Raw genomic sequence first — 8717 nt, 5'->3', positions numbered from 1 at the left:
CCATCAAATACAAGGCGTACTGAGCTGCTGTAGCATTTGTCTGATCCCTGATCAGTTCAACCAATGAATGATCTGTGAGGGTGAGAAGGCATTGATCTGTATGGGTGCATGAAAGTGTGTATTTCAGCCTGTGTGTGTGTAAAAAAAAAAAGAGTGAAAACAACAATTTCCCCTCGGGGATTAATAAAGTATATCTTCTTCTTCTTCTAAATAGGATTAATTCACGTGTTTGTGTTTGGTTACAGATAACTGTAAGATAGCTAGCTAAACTGTTTAATTTATTCTTCTTCTGGCATTTTTGGCCGCTACCAAACAGTTTGAAGTCCATTACCACCTCCTGGACTGGAGGATGGTCGACCCTGATTTGCATGTGGGAAAACTAAGATGGACTGCAGTTAAATTTGTGATCTGGACAACAGAGACGTGTATATGTATGTGGAAAAGTGAAAGTGTTTTAAAGGTCATCTTGCTTTTATCTGAATATGAGACACTTGAAATTAAGTGTAAATGGGGCAAACAGTTGAAATAAACAGGTAAAAAGTATTAATATACCTGTAGTTTGTCATACACATCTCTAAACTAGAGACCATTTTGCGATGGGATCACATCAGTACATATAATGATTAGTCATTACTACACAGTCGGGCCACACCCATCTTTGAACTGGGCCTTCATTTTTAACTCAGCTACAGACTGTGCGGTTTCCTGACTGCATCTGACAGGTTTTGACACTATTGCGGTGAAAATCTCTTGACATACGTTATAAACACCTGCCAAAATCCCCTCCGTGGTAGTCGCTGCTACAGTAGGTGTCTCCAGGACTACATTTTGACATGATGACAAATGCATACACGCACAGACTCGCAAGGTGAAAACAATACCGGCAACACGCTATTGGGACTGGTAATATAATACAGAGGCGACTCTCAACTCTTACTTCTTTGGGACATTTGTCACTTTCCTGTAAATGTACCAAACTGCTTCATAAACAGACAGTCCACTTCTGAGTTTGAGCTAATATTAGCTAAAGTAAAATATGTTCTCCCCTTTCATTCATTTTTTCCCTCCTAAACTGGTTCTCACTTCGAGCATGAAAGATTCTCACTTGTCATTTGTTAGAGTTTCTACCAATGAGGAACTGTTGCCTGGTGACTCAGGACTCTTTCCACCAATCAGGTTCCTGCCTCTATTTAGCCACTGTGACTCATGTTGCTAACATTAATGCGACAGCTGATTGGGCAATGAGTTTGTGTACCTGTCACTGTTGTCTCGTGTGATTGGCTGTGCTATTCTTGTACAGATTTATAAACAGCAGAGATTTTGTGGCTGTATTTAGATATAGAGAGAGAGGGAAAGAGAGCATAGGTTCATTGTATACACAAGTTGATAATGGTAAAAGGATTGTCAACACATTTTGTAGATATTCTTGGCATGTCTGGTGTCATCTTGAAGGTCAATCAGTAACTGACTGTGTGAAAATCATGTTTAAATATATAACAACTACACAAGAACATAAGATACCTTCAAATGATTGTGGCAGCTGTTAGTGGGTACATTACATTATATTACAATGTCACTTCAGTTAAAGGTTTTGTCTAAAAAATAATATTTCAGTATTGCACTTCAGGATTTTTGTGGTTAAATAAGAATGAGGCTGTTATTAGAGGTCAGATTTTTTGGGGAGTTTTTGTAACGTGAATCTTTCTTATATGAGAAATGCTTTTAAAACCCATGTTCACACATTAGGTCTATAAACTAATCCTGGTTATGGGTGGGACTACACAAGCATTACTGCAGTGGCATCATACTTGTAAATCAGTGCAATAACACTGCAATTACGGTAAAAGATTTGTACGCTTTAATGACTTTTATACACCTTTTGCCAAGTAATACATAAAGGACAACAAAATGCATTTAGAAAAAAGGTTATAATCTAAAAATAAATAAATAAACTTCTTAAAGAAATTTGTCCTGGTTTGAACAGACAGCTGGATATCCCATATCTGCAAATCATCAAAACCACATGGGTTGTTCTGTGCTTTTATCAGCTGCTCCAACAGTAACCTTTAACTTTGGGAAAATAAATTCACAAGTTTCTTCTTCATTAAGTCATTTTGACTTTTAGTCATCTCCATTAAATCCTTACTTTCAATCTCTGACATGTGTTTCAAAGCTAACAAGCCAAAAGTCTGTGTCACTACCAATTTGAAATGAGTGTTTCAAGACTGAGTAACTTACACATTCACTTAAGCTACTGTAAACTGCCTGAGAGTTGAATATTACTGACTGTGATAAACCCAAACACATGTGCCTTTACATGATAAGCACTCACTTTGACCTTGGTGGCGTTGATAGGGAGCACAACACATAATCGAGCCCTGGAGTGAGTTCTATTCAGTCTAATCAGAGATGGTACTGCTGTGTGCCAATCAGTCTGGCTAAGCTCTGATCAGTTGGTGCCTCACGATGCTAAACCAACTGTGGATCGGGCCCAATTATCCTCAGGTCTATTTGGATTGGTCTGGCTGAAAAAAAAAAAATGAAAATGTTACTATTTAGAGCAAGTAGTTACTTGTTACTTTTCTCCCTTTTAAGCACAGATCAGCCTATAAAATGTATGCCTGACCCTAACATAATGCAATCCAATTCATGAGAAACATTTCCCGAAGTCTTGCTCAAGTATATCTACTAACATTAGCAAAAAACAACTACTACATCTTTTCATAACTTGTCATTCATATTTCATATTTAACATGGAGGTTTACTTGAAATTGTCAGCGGCATCTGTTTTCATAATATTCATATTTCTGTCTCATGTTGCAACTTTCACTGCTTTAATGTTTCTGCTATTTTATAGCTCATTCTTGTATTGTTCTGTCTGCTCATATTTTATATTTTAATTTCCCCACAGGGATCCTAAATGTTTTTTCTTGCATATATGAGCAGTATTCAAGATCAGACTTGACCTCAGTAGATTCTCTAAATGCCCAAACTGAGGCCACACCAACACTCTTAGCACTGATGCCTTGTATCAAAGTCAATTGTACCGTACATTAACACAAAGCCAAATTGAAAGTACACTGTATTGGTAGACATTGACATTTAATCATCTTCCTGTTGTCATTTCAAAACATCTAAATTCCATGACTTCTCTTAGTGTGCCACAATCATGATTGTTGTGTTTTTGTCTGATGAAATAAAATAAAATAAAATAAGTGGCCTTTTCATGAACACAGTATTTCATTTTCCTACAAATGTAGGCCTGCAGCGTGCTCATGCAAGTGTGTAATGTTGAATTCAGAAGAGTTCTCAACATGAGGGTGCCGACCAGTTTTTAAAATAATAACCACTGAGTAAACAAATAAATGCACAGAGAGCAGTATCGCATATTCAGGGATACAAGAATTGCAACACTTCCCGATGATATCATACACAACTACGTCAGTCGGAGTATGACTGTGCAGTTTCAAATTTCAACATGTCCGCCTGATGTCCGGTTTGTCTGAACAAGACAGCATGTTCCCAGACAACCTCACAACTGTGTGTGTGTGTGTGTGTGAGTGCGCGTGTGTGCCTTGTTTCCACAGCAACAAGCTTCTCCATTTTAACCAAAGCTCATTTTCAACCCTTCACATATAGCTTGAGATGAGTTGCAAAAGCCTTTTTCTAATGCACCAGTTAAAAAGCTTTTTAGTGACTATGGATTATAGATTAGATTATCATTTAGACTCATTGGTATACCAAAGTCAGGAGACAATTTGGATTTTTTATAATACTATTATGTATAAAATGTGCATATCTAAGAAGTAACTTTGTGTAAAACAAGTAACAAAAATAGATTTGACATTTGCAGTTGCCACAGTTTATGTCCCACACCACCGATGCAAATCTTATCTACTCAGCTACTTTCAAAATAGCACATTGTGTCACATTTGTGTGTGTGTGTGTGTGTGTGTGTGTGGTTTCACCCATGTCAGTGCAGGATTCGACTCACTTTCCATTGAATTAGTAAAACAAATAGGTTCTCTGTGCAATTCTTATTTTCCACAATTTAGCTGTCACACCAAACATGACAAGTGGTCACGACTGGAAAATTAATTCTCTAGAAATAGCTAATGCATTACAATTTATATCACGCTGAATAAACTGCACTTTGAGTTGATTAAGTATTTCAACTCTGACAGCTACTTTGGTAGGTGACCAGCCATCATTTGCAGGTGCAGAATTTCCTAGAGAAAAAGGAAACCAAGCTGTTAGTTGTGTGTTGTCAATTATTGAGTTACAAACCCCTGCAGTACAAAACAGTTTTCCTTTCATGCAAAGAGGCCATGTGCAATGCCAGTACTCCTATGCCTTAACTCTGAATATGAGGACAAAAGCGGCAGCCTTTCTACTAAGAAACTCACCTCTCCTAACGAGATCTATGAATTACACAGTAACTTACTTTTAAAGGATAATTCCGGTTTGTTGCAACTTGGATTTTCTTTGTTTTAGCAAATTATGCCTAATGGTCATGACAACATTTTACTCACCATGTTAATATCTGAGATCTAAGAATGCAGTAACATCGCTTAAGGTCCAATGGTACAAGAAACACAAGCACTCAGACAGATTTTAACAGCCATATCCAACAAATTACATTCATATTGTACGATTCCACAGATCACAATTCACACTCCCATGTCCGCCTCTTTTTGGTCTCTTGTTTTTGAAGTGCCTGCATCTCTGTGGTTTGGTTCAGGAAACAGAAACACTATGATTAAGGTTAGTGAAAGATTGTAGTTACAGTTAAATGTTAATAAAGTAAACACCTCATGCTTCAAGTCACTGCTGACTTTAAATTTTTTTTACCAAGATCACAATCTTCCTGAACTAGCTACTTGCAAGCTACATGTGCTGCGAGTGGTTGCCGACACCTAAGTAAGGATGCAGCCCTTACCTGAAGCCCGGGTGAGCTTGACTCCTCTCCCATAGTGCAGCTTTTCTAGAGCTGCGTGGTACCAGGCCTGGTATCCTTTTGCATTGCAAACTGGGCTCTAACATCTAACAGCTTAGGTTTAGTTTCAGTTTATTTATGTTAACACATAAGCAAAGTCAGAAACTGTGTGACGTCCAGAAACTAAACATGGAATCTTAGAGCTTAGAGCTCTTAGTATGTCAACCAATCTTAGGCTTTATGTCATTTTAATATTTTTGGGATAACAATAAGATCTGTAGAACAGAATGATAAGCTATATCAGACAATACTAATCATGTTTTTAACTTTTCAAACCTTTGTTCAAAGTTTCCAAACTTTACTTTAAACCTCTCACATCTTTGGTTTCAGTTTTATTAAATGTGAATGTGATTTAACCATTTTTCAACTGTATCATTGCTCCCTCCCTAAACTGACTCATGACCAGTTCTACTACTGTGAAAATAAACAAGGTAATCACCATTATCACTGCAAATATGCTCTTTCAGACTTATGAAACACAACCACATCACAGCCCTGTGATCGTCTGAGTGGATGAGGATAGTATGAATCACTTTTTGTTGGCAGGCACAAAGAGTCTGCTGGTTAGATCTACGAACACAATCATATACCACTGTGATTACAATGTATTTTATATGATTTGACACCGTTATTCAGTTCTAACACACCTATGTCAAGGAACTGACCATTTTGACCAGTTTGTTACAGTTAGATTTGGCAGAAAAGGCCCTGCCCTTTGAGGGAGCTTCTAAAGAATTTGAACAGCAATCAGCAATTAGTGTACATCACAATTCCCCTAATCGCTTCCACATTTCCCTCACTTGCATCTTAATGACTCCCACAAAGGAGAGATGGAAGGAAAAGGTGAGGAGAGAGGAATCTAGAAAAAAAATTTTGAGAAACATTCACCTGTCAATCAATCTTTTAGCGATACAGGGACAGATTCATTAGTTAGCTCGCTAGCTAACAGCACGGAACGGAGCATGGATGTTTAAGTGTTACTGGGGGCCGGACCTCATTGGTAACCATACAAAAACACAACTTTATCACTTTATCACACACTTTATTTTAAGTTTCCAGATGGGCTTGTTGCTAAAATAGGAATTGTCTGCAACAGTAATGTTAGATGCTGTTAGCTAGTTAGCTTGTGCACTTGAAGTTAGCTGGCTGAGCCCCAGGGTCGCAGGAGCCAAAACCGACAAAAAACACCTCAGTACTTAAGTCCCTGTCGTCAGGCGTGGGATGCTGTATTCAGTCCTGGTCTTGCTGTGCTGTTCAGTCACCTAATGGGTCCACTTCAGCTGCTTTACAGGGGGGATGTAACAAACAGTGCTATTGGCTACTGTGACACGTCCCTCACTAGCTGCCTGTTTTTACAGGAAATATGCGGAAGCAGTAGCACTCTGATTTCTGTTTCACCTGGACTTTAAGCATTTGACACAAAAAAATGCTGTTGTTTTTCTCCATGGAGGCAGCCATGTTTCCTTATATTCAATAACATCGTATGTGAATGCAACAATACAAATTGATGTACTTTGTGAAAATAATTCTGTTTAAGTGTCTTTCAGAAAGGCACTTATCAACTTTCTGCCTTCTTGTGCTCAGCAGCGGCAGACTCAGACTGTTTGAGTGGCACGCTGAAAGCTGTGACGCCTTTATGGTGAAACAATTTAATCTGTGTTGGGATAAGCATCCTAAAAGGGCACTTTATCATGTTTTATCTACCATAGGGGCATCCAAGAGGGTTTTTTTTTTAACATGTGAGTTAAGATAAAGGCATTTGCGACTGTAGGAAAGTAAACGCAAACATGTTCCACTTTTACCTTATTTCTCTTTTTCTTTTACTGGCACTTCCCTTTTACATGATAGTTAAGTGGTGTTGGCAGCTCTGAACTTTGACCACACCAAGGGCTGTCTGTGATACTGATGAGCTACAAACCGCAGCTTATACCAGTACAGAATGTGATGTAGGTGGGAAAAAATTCTGGATTTATTGCCTTTTGTTCTGGAAAAATAAACTAAATTAACTGATGGGTTCACAACAATTACAGTTTTCACAATTACAGTTTTCATACTTACTCCAAGGGCACTTTCACAGCTACCTATTTAAAACTAAATGCATACCTGACAGCTGTTCTGGCGGCTTTATAAAGAGTCAACTTGAAAACTTAAAAATAAATTATAAGTGTCAGAATATTTGCGAGAGAGAAAAATGTAATTGATAACATGTCAACGGTAGATGCATGACAAACGCTGTGTTGTTTACAACAATGTTTACAAACCAATCAATTGCGGGTATAGGTGATGAGGTTGAACATAAGTGTATAGTTAAGTGTGCTTGCATAATTCCAATTTAAAACTAATTAGATGAAATGCTTTGTTTAGAACTTCAGGTGTGAAAGGCCCTTATAAGGTTGCTTTCATACTTGTAGGTCAGTTCATTTGGTCTGGACCAAGAAGAAAAAGAGGCGTTATTTCTCTTCTCTCTCTCTGACAAAAGTCCAAGAATCCAAACCAATTCACCGAATAGTTTTGGTGACTGTCATCCTGCATCATCAGCACTACATGAACCCACGTGATGAATCAAATTCCTAAGACTCACAGCAGGTTATATTGCACTTTACTGCCTCTTATTCATCTTCTCACAAAGAAATGATTTATTGATTTTATTATAAGAGGTGTGCATAACACACTGTTGTTTTAACTCTTTTTCTCTGATTAATGAGGGAAATCTCTGCCCTTTTACCACGGATACCAATCTGGATCTGGCATAATTATATAGATTGCTTACACAGATGTTCAGGTATGATCAGCAGGTGGTTTTAAGTGTAGTGTAGTTTTAGAATTCATGCAGAAATCACATATCTACCATCACACAACTCTTATGACTGGTCTGCTGTGCTTCACAGCCACAAATGATCCATTCAGAAACCCTAAAAAAACCCTAACTGCTTTTTTATGTCAGCCCAAATGAACCCGAACCAAGAGATACTGATCTGGGAGATTTCTGCCCCCATCCAAATAATACGTAGGTGAACATAATTTTGTTAAAACATTGTTAAAGAGCATTTAAAAAAAATGTAACATCAATGTGTCTCAGCTGATTCCTGGCAAAACAGACACTGAAAAGGGTTTGTTCATAGTCATATTGACATTATATCAGCAACATGTACCTTTCACTACAGTTTCAATGTATACATACACCGATCAGCCATAACATTATGACCACCTGGGCACCCTGTGGTGCTCCTAATGTTATGGCTTTAGAATATGTCACAGACATGGAAAAATATATAAACATATAAACACCTTAACATCTCCTGTATTTGTATCGTTTTAGATTAAATCTTCCATTCATATGTTAACAGGACTTTTATTGTACTGTATTTATCAAAGGCAAGCTCAGTATGGACAGATAGGACTCTCTTGCTGCAGCAATACAGTGAGGCAGCCGTTACACACTTCTCAGGTAGGCAGTGTGAACAGGGTGTAAGAATGAGTTATAAAGTATGGTTGTTGTTTTTTTGTTATATGTGTTAGTGACACTTTAAGCTTATCTTTGAAGAGTGGCAGCTCATAGGTGATTTTTCTTTGCACAGTGTCATTGAGGTCATCAGAACAGTGTGTCCATGTTGTCAGAGTGAGGCTGAACCCGGGACTGTCTTATCTGGGCAGTAAACCAGCTGAGCAGCTGGCTTTAACCACAGTGCATAACTGCGTGTGCATGTGTGTGTGTGTGTGT

This window comes from Morone saxatilis, unplaced genomic scaffold (genome assembly GCF_004916995.1).
Source record: "Morone saxatilis isolate NCDOM2014 unplaced genomic scaffold, NCSU_SB_2.0 Contig19, whole genome shotgun sequence".
Taxonomy (NCBI): Eukaryota; Metazoa; Chordata; class Actinopteri; family Moronidae; genus Morone; species Morone saxatilis.
This window is presented reverse-complemented; position numbering follows the sequence as displayed.